This window comes from Polypterus senegalus, chromosome 6, assembly GCF_016835505.1.
Source record: "Polypterus senegalus isolate Bchr_013 chromosome 6, ASM1683550v1, whole genome shotgun sequence".
NCBI classification, from domain to species: Eukaryota; Metazoa; Chordata; class Cladistia; order Polypteriformes; family Polypteridae; genus Polypterus; species Polypterus senegalus.
In genome coordinates this window covers 128,316,129-128,329,690 of record NC_053159.1, presented here as the reverse complement: position 1 = coordinate 128,329,690, position 13,562 = coordinate 128,316,129, and positions in this window count along the sequence as shown.

The window sequence follows — 13,562 nt, the reverse complement described above, 5'->3', positions numbered from 1 at the left end:
GACAGAGAGGGGTTAAAGCAAGCAAATTTATAGATATTCTGTCCAACCCCTACAGCCAATAGGATGTCATGGTACTCAAAGGCTTCTGATACAAGCCAATTCCAAACAGCCATACTTCAGACCAATGGGGCACAAAATACCTTCACATCTGCCAACCCCCAAAACCATTTGTTGAACTGATGCTGGCTTTCCTGTGGGGGGTGATTGAGAGAGTCCTGCAGAGAATCACTTGCTAAACTGGTTTGAGGCACTTCCCTCGACCCTGTCATAAAATTACAAAGAGACTTAGTCCTTAAAGGGTGTAAGGCTACATAACCATACAAATAAAAACATACAAAATATTTATTAACTTTATATTCAAAATTTCACACAATAACAGTTTCTAACCAATTTTGGCTGTTTTCAAAAATTTATTTTTTGCTCCATTTTTTTATTTATGCGGCGCAGGAGACATATCACGTGACCATGATTGGTGACGTAAGTAGTAATGACACTATAAATATGATGGTGGGTCTGTGTTTTCATATCTCTTGCTTGGATAAACTTTAAAGATATTAATGGTCCTTGTCTTGCGGTCTTGTATGTATGCTATAATCTAGTTGACGCTTGGAACCGGCCAACTCTATTTAATTTGAGAAGCAACAGGGGTGCGGTGCTGCTCAAAAATAAAGAATGCTGGCAGTCACCTGGTATATACTAACTGTGTAAGCCGATCCTAGAAAGTATTTAAATCATCAGAACTACAGTACATCCGAAAAGTATTCACAGTGCATCACTTTTTCCACATTTTGTTATGTTACAGCCTTATTCCACAATGGATTAAATTCATTTTTTTCCTCAGAATTCTACACACAACACCCCATAATGACAACATGAAAAAGTTCACTTGAGGTTTTTGCAAATTTATTAAAAATAAAAAAACTGAGAAATCACATGTACTTAAGTATTCACAGCCTTTGCTCAATACTTTGTCGATGCACCTTTGGCAGCAATTACAGCCTCAAGTCTTTTTGAATATGATGCCACAAGCTTGGCACACCTATCCTTGGCCAGTTTCGCCCATTCCTCTTTGCAGCACCTCTCAAGTTCCTTCAGGTTGGATGGGAAGCGTCGGTGCATGGCCATTTTAAGATCTCTCCAGAGACGTTCAATCAGATTTACTCTGGAGTAGGTTTTCATCCAGGATGTCTCTGTACATTGCTGCAGTCATCTTTCCCTTTATCCTGACTAGTCTCTCAGTTCCTGCCACTGAAAAACGTCCCCACAGCATGATGCTGCCACCACCATGTTTCACTGTAGTGATGGTTTTGGCCTGGTAATGAGCGGTGCCTGGTTTCCTCCAAACGTGACGCCTGGCATTCACACCAAAGAGTTCAATCTTTGTCTCATCAGACCAGAGAATTTTGTTTCTCATGGTCTGAGTGTCCTTCAGGTTCCTTTTGGCAAACTCCAGTGCCTTTTACTAAGGAGTGGCTTCCGTCTGGCCAATCTACCATACAGGCCTGATTGGTGGATTGCTACAGAGATGGTTGTCCTTCTGGAAGGTTCTCCTCTCTCCACAGAGGACCTCTGGAGCTCTGACATAGTGACCATCAGGTTCTTGGTCACCTCCCTGACTAAGGCCCTTCTCCCCTGATCGCTCAGTTTAGATGGCCGGCCAGCTCTAGGAAGAGTCCTGGTGGTTTTGAACTTCTTCCACTTACACATGATGGAGGCCACTGTGCTCATTGGGACATTCAAAACAGCTGAAATATTTCTGTAACCTTCCCCAGATTTGTGCCTCAAGACAATCCTGTCTCGGAGGTCAACAGACCATTCCTTTGACTTCATGCTTGGTTTGTGCTCTGACATGAACTGTCAACTGTGGGACCTTATATAGACAGGTGTGTGCCTTTCCAAATCACGTCCAATCAACTGAATTTACCACAGGTGGACTCCAATTAAGCTGCAGAAACATCTCAAGGATGATCAGGGGAAACAGGATGCACCGGAGCTCAATTTTGAGCTTCATGGCAAAGGCTGTCAATGCTTATGTACATGTCCTTTCTCAATTTTTTTATTTTTAATAAATTTGCAAAAATCGCAAGTTAATTTTTTTCACGTTGTCATTATGGGGTGTTGTGTGTAGAATTCTGAGGAAAAAAATGAATTTAATCCATTTTGGAATAAGGCTGTAACATAACAAAATGTGGAAAAAAAAGTGATGCGCTGTGAATACTTTCCGGATGCACTGTAACATAAATATACCTAAATACACAATACATACATACTAAATAATAAATCAAAAATACTAACAAAAAAACAACAAAAAGGAAAACTCACATAAATCCTGGCTGTGTCTATATTGCAGTAAGAGAGCCTAACCAAGTACAGTAATTAAGCTTGTTTGGAATGTGACCTGGAATGGGATTTAAAGACCTCCGAGGGGGGCTGAAGCCTATCCCAGCAACCTTGGGCACAAAGTATGAAACAGTCCTAGATGGAGCTCTGCCAGTGGCCCACCGAGAGTCATCAATCAATCGAGTCTGTGAGAGGAAAGCTACGGCACCTGGAGGAAAAATGAACACAAATACAGGGGAATGTGCAAAGCTGAAAGCCATTTTCTAATAACTGTTCAAATAATAATTTTCTTTCACTCAGGGCAACATGTAGAACACTTAATAACTTTTTGTCCATGACTTTGACAGATTTGCAGCACTCACTAGACTGGCCACCAGCATCAGAGAAGAAGCAGTGAATGCTAACTGTTGTACTTTCTGTGATGGAGGAGGTCTGGGCCAGAGTGATGTTGGTTAAAAGTGAAGCACCAGGAATACGAGAGAATAAAAGGCCCAATAAGGGCAGCACAATGGCACAATAGTTAGTTCTTTCATATACAGTTGTGGCAAACGGATGGGGCTCTTGCCCAGCCGGGACTCCTGGAGGATAAGAAGACCAGAAGGGAGGTAATATCTCCTCCGGGACCAGAGACGGCACTTGGACGATTCTGGAGCGATTGACTGCAGGTGTGCCACCACACCAGGAAATGCTGCAGAAAGATCATTAGGGAGCACCTGGAGCAAATCCGGGAACAATATAAAAGGGGCTGCATCACATCACTCCATTCAGAGAGCCAGAGTCAGGAGGTGGACGACAGAGCTTGCAAAGGAAGGAGCAGAGGTGGCAGAAAAAGTGATGAACAAAATAGAGAAAGAACTGAGTTATTGTGGTGATTGCAGCACTATGTAAGGTGTTGCGTGCAGAAAAAGAACAAGAAATCAAAGTGTGAGTTTTTCAAGTGTGCCTCTTGTGTCTGTCTGTGTCAGGTTGGGTGGCTGGCACGCCCCATGCAGGTGTCACACTGTACATAGCTGATTCTTTTATCCAAGGTGGCTTACAAGATCAAGATGCATTAGCACTGTCCTCATACATGAGTTTAATTCCTGGAATGGCTGTGTAGTGTCACCTGTGTACTGATGCAAACAGAATCCTGTGCCTGTCTGATCAACTGGTGCATGAGTAAACCCCACACCAGCAGTGAGCATTTGTGTGACGGTCCGGGTTAGCTGCAACTGTCATACTCCCTTGAACCCAGAAGCATCAATAGTTATAACCGAGATGAGCTGACCAACGAAGACACGTAAGAAGAAAGTGTAGGTGCAAAAGATTCAAGTGTTTTTATTTCAACCAGCAGTTTGTCATTTAAGTGTAGTGCTATCTTCCTAATAAATAAATAAATAATCCACACTAAAACTAGGTGCTCTTTATTGGAGGGTAAAACCAACAGTAAATAAATTTTATAAAATCTGAAACTAAAACCAAGCAGACTTCAGGTTCCCTTTTCTTTGCCAACTGTCAGCCCAGCATGTCTTCTTGCTTTCACCTCCTCAGCTCATCCGGTGTGTCTTGCAGATGACCCGAGATGGCGACAACTGTTACCCCAACTGCCTCGATCAGTGTCTGCACAGGATGCTCTGAGTTGAACCTCAATAATCCTCATGCCCTCATCGGTGTCTACAGGATCCCTGGGAGTCTACTTCATGATCACCCAAACTCCTTTTGCCTGCTCAGAGTGCTGTTCCTCTTGCTTCATTGCAGGACCACTGACTGCTTTGCCTCCTCCCCACCACACTGGTTCAGTCCCCCCAATTCTACCTTTTAGTTCTTCAGTTTTCTACTTTTCTTATTCCCCCTCGTATCCTGCTCAGGCTCCTTTTTATACACATGTAGGTGCAGTAACCTAATTTCCATCTGCAGTGTGCTTCTTGCCTCCACACAGAACACTTGTGTGAGCCCAGCTCCTCAGCCCTGCCAGCACCTACAGAGCCCGAGTCGCAGTGTTTTTAAAAAACTTGTGCCACCATGGACCCCTCTCTCATAACAACTTGCAAAAGTAATGCCAGCAGTACAACTCTGTGCATGAGTTTTGGAATTGAAATTTAGAGCAGTGCATTAACTTCAAATTTGGTGTTAAGATCAGTAAAAGTGCTACTGAAATGTTAGAGCTGTCAAAACTGGCATACGTTGAGAAGAAAAGTGTCATTGAGTGGCATACAAGGTTCAGGATGGGGCAAGAAAATGTGACCGATGACACCAGAACCACTGCAGATCATCCATCATGACAATGCCCCAAGCCATGATGCGCTCAGTGTTCACGACATCCTGGCTAAGAAATGAACTACCAAACTGGTTCATCCACCCTTTTCATCTGACTTAGCCCTCTGTGATTTCAGGCTCTTCTTAAAAATAACAAGTTAGAAAATGTGTGCCTGACCTAACATTCAGGAGCACTCTAGGACTGTGTAGGCCACCAAAGGACTGAGTTCAGCAGGTCAGTTCTAGAACCTTCTCAATGCATTTCATCAGGATTGGGCAAAAGGCTGAAAACAGGCATGGACAGGCCAGTCCATCAAAGTTACCACTCTCACTTACACACACATACATAAAATATTAATATACCCAACAATTTGCAATTGCCAATTGACCTAAGACAAAAGAAAACAAAAAAACTTTTGCAATTACGGTAATTCCCTCTTTGCTAGAGCATGTCTAGATATTGCACCTTTCATAAACTGGGACTTTTCAGTTGTGACCAATGTGAGGGAAAAACCAAAGTGAAAATGTATTACATCGACTGACCAATATGGATATCAGGTGAATGTGGCACTCTGATAGTAAAGTATAGGGTGACCTGATATTCAAAATTCTAAGCTGGGACACTTCTGTAGCATGTTTGCCCACGCATAAAGTCCATCCTCAATTGTTAAATGCCTGCTTTATCTTATCATCATTATGAGAAAGGGATCAGGGCACAGGGAACACACAGGATTCGCAACAGTGATTGATGTGGAAATAAGTAAATGTCAGTCAGTACTCTGTTTTTGTCTGCTTCTTGGTCCTCGTCCTGATGCTGTTCAAATTTAAGGCAACTTATTATTCAATTTTTCCACCTCAGGATCTTTGATTGTGCTATTATACTTCGAAGAGAGGGCAGAGGCATGAGAGTGAGGTATGGTCTTACCCCCTAGGAGTATCATACTGTACGTGCTGTTCTAAATATATTGTCAGGTTGGTTGTTTCGGCAGAGTAATGTTTTATTAGATGGGCAGCCTGTTCAGATCTGAACATTTTGATATTCTTCAGTTATTTATCGGGACACATAGTCTAAAATTGAGACTGTCCCTGTCACTGGGATGTCTGGTCACCCTAGCAAATTATGCTGACAGTAAAATAGTGAATCATTATAATCTGCAGATAATGGAGCTATGACACTGATTTAGTGTAAGGAAAAATGGTTATTTGCTTGTGTGTATAATGTCCCAGGGTAAATCATTCCTAGCTAGATAACCTGTTGTTTTCCTGACTTGCATTTTATACTTTTACTAGCTGTGTAAGCCTGTGCTGTAAAAAGCCCGGGGTCCTAGAAACTATTGAAATCGTCAGAAAAAAAATTGAAATATAGAGATGTCAGGTGATTGAAAGGAACTACTCTGAGCATCTCTCTCCTAGGAGGCTTTGTTTTGTCGACGTGCTCACATTGTTTGTACATTAGTGGCTGGAGGAAAAGTAAAAGGGATACCGTTTTTCCGATGTGCTCGGCACGCTTCTGTAATAGCAGATAAGTAAGTGACTTTCTCCTCGGATGTTGTGTTTTCCCAACGTGCTGGCCTCGCTTGCGTATCCTCAGAGGTGGATCCCTTACCCCGACTCCACCTCTCACTTCCGGGCCGGACAGACACACACACTTCCCCCGTGACCCTGTGTTAGGATATAGCAGGTTGGACAATGACTGACGGACTGACAAATTGTGTACAGCGCAATCTCAACAGAACTTGAAAGGTCTTGACAAATTTCCTTGAAGAATAAGTATGCAGCATTTCAACAAAATCAGTTCATGGTGTTCCATGTTTTTTCATGTGGACAGACAGACTGATGATTTGCGCATTATATGTGGACTGTGGAAAAATAATAAATAGTTTGATCAATTTGGTGTACATGACAAAAGCCATGCTACCCTGTCTTGTCTATAGTGCACATGACAAGTACAACTTCTTGTTTCTCCTAACGAACAAAAAACCACAAGTGACCAACTGATGAACTAAAACCACAAGTGACCAACTGATGAACAAAAAACCACAAGTGACCAACTGATGAACAAAAAACCACAAGTGACCAACTGATGAACTTAAAGGATGTGGTAAATGCTGATCCAAGCAAAATGTTGTAAGATGTAACGGTTTGAAATTCTTGTGCAACTAAAGTCATAAGACAAAGGCCCTATAAAAGATTTGGGATACCGACCCCTCGAGGCAGATGAAGGGCAGGTGTCCTAGGACTGTGCTTCTCTGTCATCTTACCTTTGCCTGGTGTGCATTAATAAAAGATTTTTTACTAACTTTAATTATATCTCTCTGCCTTCAGTCACAAGAAACGACACTATAGAAAAAGTGTCAACAGGACATATCTAAAAACATAAAAGAATGACGATTTTCAGACATTTCTGATATCCAAGGTAATGTGACAAAGAAACTCAAAGGTATTCCCAGGTTGTGTTTCAAGCAATCGCAACATCCTTTAACTAATGTATAGCTGCAGAAGGAGATTATTTTGAAGGTGACAGCAGCTGCCAGTGAACAGATATGCACACATTTTTCCTACAGATTAATTCCGGGAATTAAATTGTCACACTCCGTTTAATCCGTAAATGTAGTTTAAGCTCAGGCAGGTTAACTTATTTGCTCAGGGCCACACAGGGAGTTACAGGCAGGAGGAACTGAGCCATTAAGCTTGTGGGCTGGGTTCAGCTTCACTGCATGTTTGAATGCTCTTCTCTGTCTGTGTTGGGGTTTTCTCTGCATGTGAAGTTCGCTGAAGACCATGAACTGGGGTTGGTTCCTGTCTTGTGTCCAGTGCTCATACTGCTAGCACAGGCTTTGGCCTCCAGTGTCTATAGACTGGACAAAGTGGGTAGAGGTAACAGATAATTGGGGACATAAAGTTCAAATAGACAATCAGTATGTAATTAAATGGTCTGAAGAATAAATACTGCACAATATTTAAACATGGAAGTTCAATAAACACTGCATCAAATGGAGGTTGCTTAGATTCTGGATCAATGAAGCTACAAAGGTACCCCACTTTATTCTCTAATCAATAGTTGACTTCTCCAGAACTCAATCAGACGGGCGTGAGTGCCGCACACTGATTGAAATCCTGTAATTTCTGCACGCGATTCTTCATCTTTTTTCTTTTCAGTCTTCAGCAGTGGCAGGATCCACATGAACCTGTGCAAATACACATCAGCTGTATTATTTCAGAACATGAAGTGACAGTTGCTCTTAGATCTGATGATGCAGCTTTAGTCTCCGAGGGCAAGTCTAATTTCAAATAGTCATTTGTGACTGTGATTCATAAATGTATTTTTAACTCCAAGAGATGGAAGCTTCCCTCTGTATAGAAATCAACATCCACTTGACACGGTCCAGTCATTGGAGCTGACCTAATTATACCTTTAAGCTTGTAATGGAATTTGCCTGAATAAGTTGTTTGACGATGACTGATAGGTTAAATTAATTTGTTCTCAGGACAGAATTGGCCTTTGGAGCAAGTGGCACTCCTTTCCGTCCTTACCGAATATCGATGTCCTCTCAGTGCTGTATTAGAGAGTCAGAGGTGTCAACACCTCTGATACGTGAAAATCCGTGATGAAAACAAAGTACTTGGCTATTTTTGTTACAGATTTTGAATTGCTGAACTATTTTTCTATATGTTCTTACGCATGTTTGTCTGAGGGACACCTCAAAGATGGAGAAGACAGTCTGCTCTTACTTAACACTCCCTTAGATGAGCACTCCAGGATAAATGTCAATCGATAGCACATTAGTTCATTTTGAGACACTTTATAACACTTCCTACAGGGTCAAATGAATTCAGAAAAGTCGAACAGAAAAGCCTTCTGGAAAGACCAATTACATCCCAAGTATGGAATACATTGGAGTTGGAGTTAAAGGGGGAGCTGCCGCTAACAGGCTTGTCTCCTTTTTGTTCTTCATCCCCCTGTGGGCAACTGACCACGCCCCTTCTAGAGGGATTGGTTTAAAAAAGGGAGACACCTCTGAATGTCGGCTTCTCATTTGGACCTGAACCTCCGAGAAGGATGGAGTTCCCCAGACCTTTCTAACACAGCAAATGCTGTAGCCATTGGGGCAATTTACGTTTATTTCAGTGACATTGAGCGCCTGTTTACTTTGTGTACAACCAGAATAAAGGGGGCGACTCAGTTGGCAACCCAACACTTCGTAAAAGCTAAGAGTTTATCCTCCGCCCATCCTGAATGCTCAATCCTGGATCATAGGTGGCACAAGAAACTTCAAGTTGTGTTGGGTGTAAGCCCTGGACAGGACACGGGCTTTCAGCGGCCCCACTCAGAGACACACGGGGCCAACTCAAAACCATCAGTCGATCAAAGACACACAGCTTAGAGATACAGCAGGAAAATGAAGTTCAAGCACAGGCATATCATTGAAAAGTTGACAAAGAAGGCACCCAGCGGTGTGGATTTTTTTGTTACAAAAATCCCCATTTTTATTTTTCCAAAATGTACAAAAGTTGGCTCAGTGAAACTTTTCATTGCGAGAAGCCTGAGACAGGAGAGAGAGTTAACGCTTGATCGGTCTCTTGATCAACAGCTGCCTACTATAATCACAGCACTGAATTTTCTGAAATATTGATTTTTGTCTACTGGATCCACATTCTGTTTATGGTCTTTCCAGAAGGCTTTTCTGCTAGACTTTTCTGAATTCATTTGAACCTGTAGTAAGTGTTATAAAGTGTGTCAAAATGAACTAATGTGCTATCGATTGAGCTTTATCCTGGAGTGCTCATTTAAGGGAGTGTTAAGTAAGAGCAGACTGCCTTCTCCGTCAGGTGCTGTCAAGTAATGAATTGTTCACAAGCTTTAGAGAGGAAAAAAAAATCAATGTTTTATCGAGGCCCTGCCACATTAGGCTGGCCCAGTTATTTACGGCAGCTATTTGTACCGAAATCAGGAGCACATATACTATGCATCACCACAGCTAAAGCGATAGATAGATAGATAGATAGATAGATAGATAGATAGATAGATAGATAGATAGATAGATAGATATGAAAGGCACTATATGATAGATAGATAGATAGATAGATAGATAGATAGATAGATAGATAGATAGATATGAAAGGCACTATATGATAGATAGATAGATAGATAGATAGATAGATAGATAGATATATAGATAGATAGATAGATAGATATGAAAGGCACTATATGATAGATAGATAGATAGATAGATAGATAGATAGATAGATAGATAGATAGATATGAAAGGCACTATATGATAGATAGATAGATAGATAGATAGATAGATAGATAGATAGATAGATAGATAGATAGATAGATATGAAAGGCACTATATGATAGATAGATAGATAGATAGATAGATAGATAGATAGATAGATAGATAGATAGATAGATAGATTTATTCATCAAAAGGGGAAATTCACAATGCTCAACTGTAATAAATATTCTGTCATTTCTGGCCTGGCTTAATAGAGTTGAGCTACTAGTTCCCAGTTAGAACGCCTCCACACTGGAATGGGATTAACTGGGTGCCCCCGTAAGCATGACAGTCTCCATTCAGGTGCATTTTACTGTGAATCTGCTGAGACTGGAGGAAGACCCAGTCAGGCACCAGAAGAAGAAACTGCAATTTAAAGAGCGTTTGGGCAGCTTTAAACTGAGCAGCAGTGCCACCCAAGAGCTATAAAAGAGAATCAAGGAAAATGGAGGGCAGTATTTTACACTTCTTTGAAAGAGAACGTCCAGCCTGGGGGCTGCTCCCGGCCCCCAGACAGGAGATTAAGGAAATGCTGCTAAAGGGTTAGCCAGGAGCTTACAATGAAGGTCTCCATGATGGCTGGTTGGAGTGCTGATTGTTGGTTTGCTGAGCGCACCCTAGTGGTCACAGTGTACAGTCACCACCTTAGACGTTTTTATATTGTTTTGCTATGTGACACTAAATCATTTGGCTTTTTTGACACTGAGCAGTAGAACAACACTCTTTAATGTCAAAGACACTAACACAACACAAACAGATTTCTAAGAAGAGTGGTCTAAATTAGTAACAAATATCATCACATACTGTAAGTATAATATGACCCACCTTAATCATCACTGGTGTGGCCAATTGGTTTCAGATGCCCCATAATTAGTTCAATGGATATCATCTGTCTGGGGTTTCTATTGATTTTAGTACAAATGCTCCATATCAGGAAGGTCCAACTTGTAGTGAGTCAGTATGGTGGCCTGGCCTACAAAATGAGGAGAAAAGACCAATCCAAGCAGCTCAGTGAAACGTGATTGAAAAGCACAAGTCAGGGAATGGAGACAAGAAAGCATCCGAGTCACTGAATAGCCTTTGGGAGTCCAGTCAATCAGTCATTAAGAAATGGAAAGAGCACGTAACAGCCGTAAATCTGCTGTCCACAAGAAGAAAACTTCTGAGGGAGGCCGCCAAGAGGCGCACTCAGTAAGAGGTACAAGCTACAGAGGCTGAGACTGGAGAGGCTGTGAAGACAACTGGTGCCTTGGTGCGTCACATATCAAACATTTATGGAGGAGTGGAAAAGACAAAGCCATTGTTATAAAAACACACATACAGTATAGTATGACATCTCAGCTAGAGTTTGCCAGTGGGCACTTAGCAGACCGAAGTCAGCTAGAAAAGGGTTTTGTGATTTGATAAAAACAAAATTGAGCTTTCCGAGCCAAACACACCAATTGTCACCGTGAAGCCTGGAGGTGTTAGCATCTTGTTGTGGGGATTGTTCTCTGCATCAGCCTCTGGATGGCTTGGTATGGAAGAGGGAAAAATGAATTCAGCAAAATACAAGGACATCTTGGAGGAAAACCTGATGTGGTCTGCAAGAAACCTGCACCTTTGGAGAAGATCTGTCTTCCTGCAGGACAGCAACCCAAAGGATAAGGCCAAAGCTACACAGGAATGGCTTCAACAGAACAATATTAAAGTCCTGGAGTGGCCGATTGAGAGTGCAGATCTCAATCCAACTGAGAGTCTGAGGCTGGACTTGGTTAAAGCTGTCCACCCACAATCCTCATGCAAACTGACAGGGCTTGAGTGGTCTTTTAAAGAAAAATGGGGAATGGGGTGTGCCAATCTGCCCATGCACTCAGAGTAAAGGCTGTCATGGCTGCCACTGGTGCATTTACTAAATACTGACTTGAAATAATGAATACTTATGCAGCTATTTTTTTTTATATTTGTAATTTATTTAGGCCACTTTGCAGAGATCTGTTCTTGCTTAGATATTAGTGAATCAATTTCTGTTATCCATCCTTCCATCCATTATCCAACCTGCTATGTCCTAACAACAGGATCATGGGGGTCTGCATGGAGCCAATCCCAGCCAACACAGGGTGAAAGGCAGGGAACAAACCCCGGGCAGGGCGCCAATCCACCGCCGTCTATTTCTGTTATTCAATGTCAAAAAAGTTAAATTCAATCTACTATGATTCAATGTTGTATAACAACAAAATGGGAAAACTCCCAAGGGAGAGAATACTTTTTATAGACGCTGTATATTGTGATGAGCGGTCCAATGAACATGGTGACTGCAGGCCGACCAGAATGGCACAGGGCACGGGTGGAATCCAGCAACGTCCTAGAATGGGGAGAGAGTGGAAGGTGAAGTGGCAGGGTAACGGACTCAAAAAGATCTTTCAGAACAGAAAAATAATTACGATCTCCTTAAAAGTTGTAAAGAAGCAAACAGTTATTCAGTTTAGAGAATTTACAGCACTGGTGGAACTAAAACAAGCAGGCGCTTTGAGTCCTCAGTGTTGCGAACGTCATCTAAAGAGCAGCCTCCAGCGACCCCTGGCCGGCGCATCTCTCAATATTAAAATCATCCATCTCATGTGCCGCCACGGGAGAGAGGATCTAAATCAGCTGTGATAGACCAGGACATGGCTACCAGTTAGTACATCACCAGCCAGCAGACAGGACGCTCAGGAGTGTGGCAGAAGAAACGACATCCCAGCATATTGTTATTTTGTGCACAGACTGTCATTTGTCTGCCCACAAGTTCACTTTGTAAACAGCCCTAGACATCACGACCATGGCTGTCTATGAAATCAATCAGTCGGTCAGCATTTCATGTTACATCACTCACAGCAATGGCCGCTCCAAACCAAGAGGATGAAACAGTACATTGAACGTCAGCAGACTGAATCAAAAACTGACAGCAGAAGACATTTTGATTGCTTGCTTTTTCAACTAAGGCAAGAAGTCTAGTGTTTATTCTTTTTGCATTATAAATAGTATTTCTTTCTATTTAAGGGGCGATGTGGTGGTGCAGTGCCCTTCCTCCCTGTCACTCAGTCTACATGAAAGGGCGAGGAGCTTGGAGTAGAAAGGCTGTCCATCAAGAGGAGCCCGTGTGGTGTTATGGATCCACAGCTCGTTGAGCAAAGGCCATTCATTTTAAATAAACGACGCGCTCGCGGCTTAGCAAGGGGACGTTGGGCCATAGCGAGCCGTGGGGCGATCCGTAGAGTGTGGGCGTTTCTCACCTAGTGCACAGGTGAGGAACTGCCCACATTCGTGATTGTCCCATGGCTAAGGCTGCAGCTGCTGTGGCCCTCGTCATTTTAAAAGAAGCGCGAGTCGGTTGTGAGAGGTGGAAAAATGGGAAAAAGAAAATAGGAAAGAAAAGAAAAGAGGACGGAGGTTACAGGGAGCGAAGAAGCAGGCGGTGCGTGCGTGTGGTGAGCGCGCGATCGAGGGCAGCTGTGAGGAAGCTGGGTGTAAGGCCGTCACCCAGGTGTTTGAGTTGATGTTGCTCCCGCTGAGCGACCATGTAGCGGGAGTGACCTGGTGAAAGCGATGAGCCGCAGAAGGCCGCAGAAAGGCAGCGGAAGTCGGGAGGCTTGGTGGTGGAGTCCCCAATGTGTGTGTCCTGGCCATTGGGGTAATCAAGTCTCGGGGACTGGGATGAGTGCCATACCGGAGCCAGGGATCGGGAGG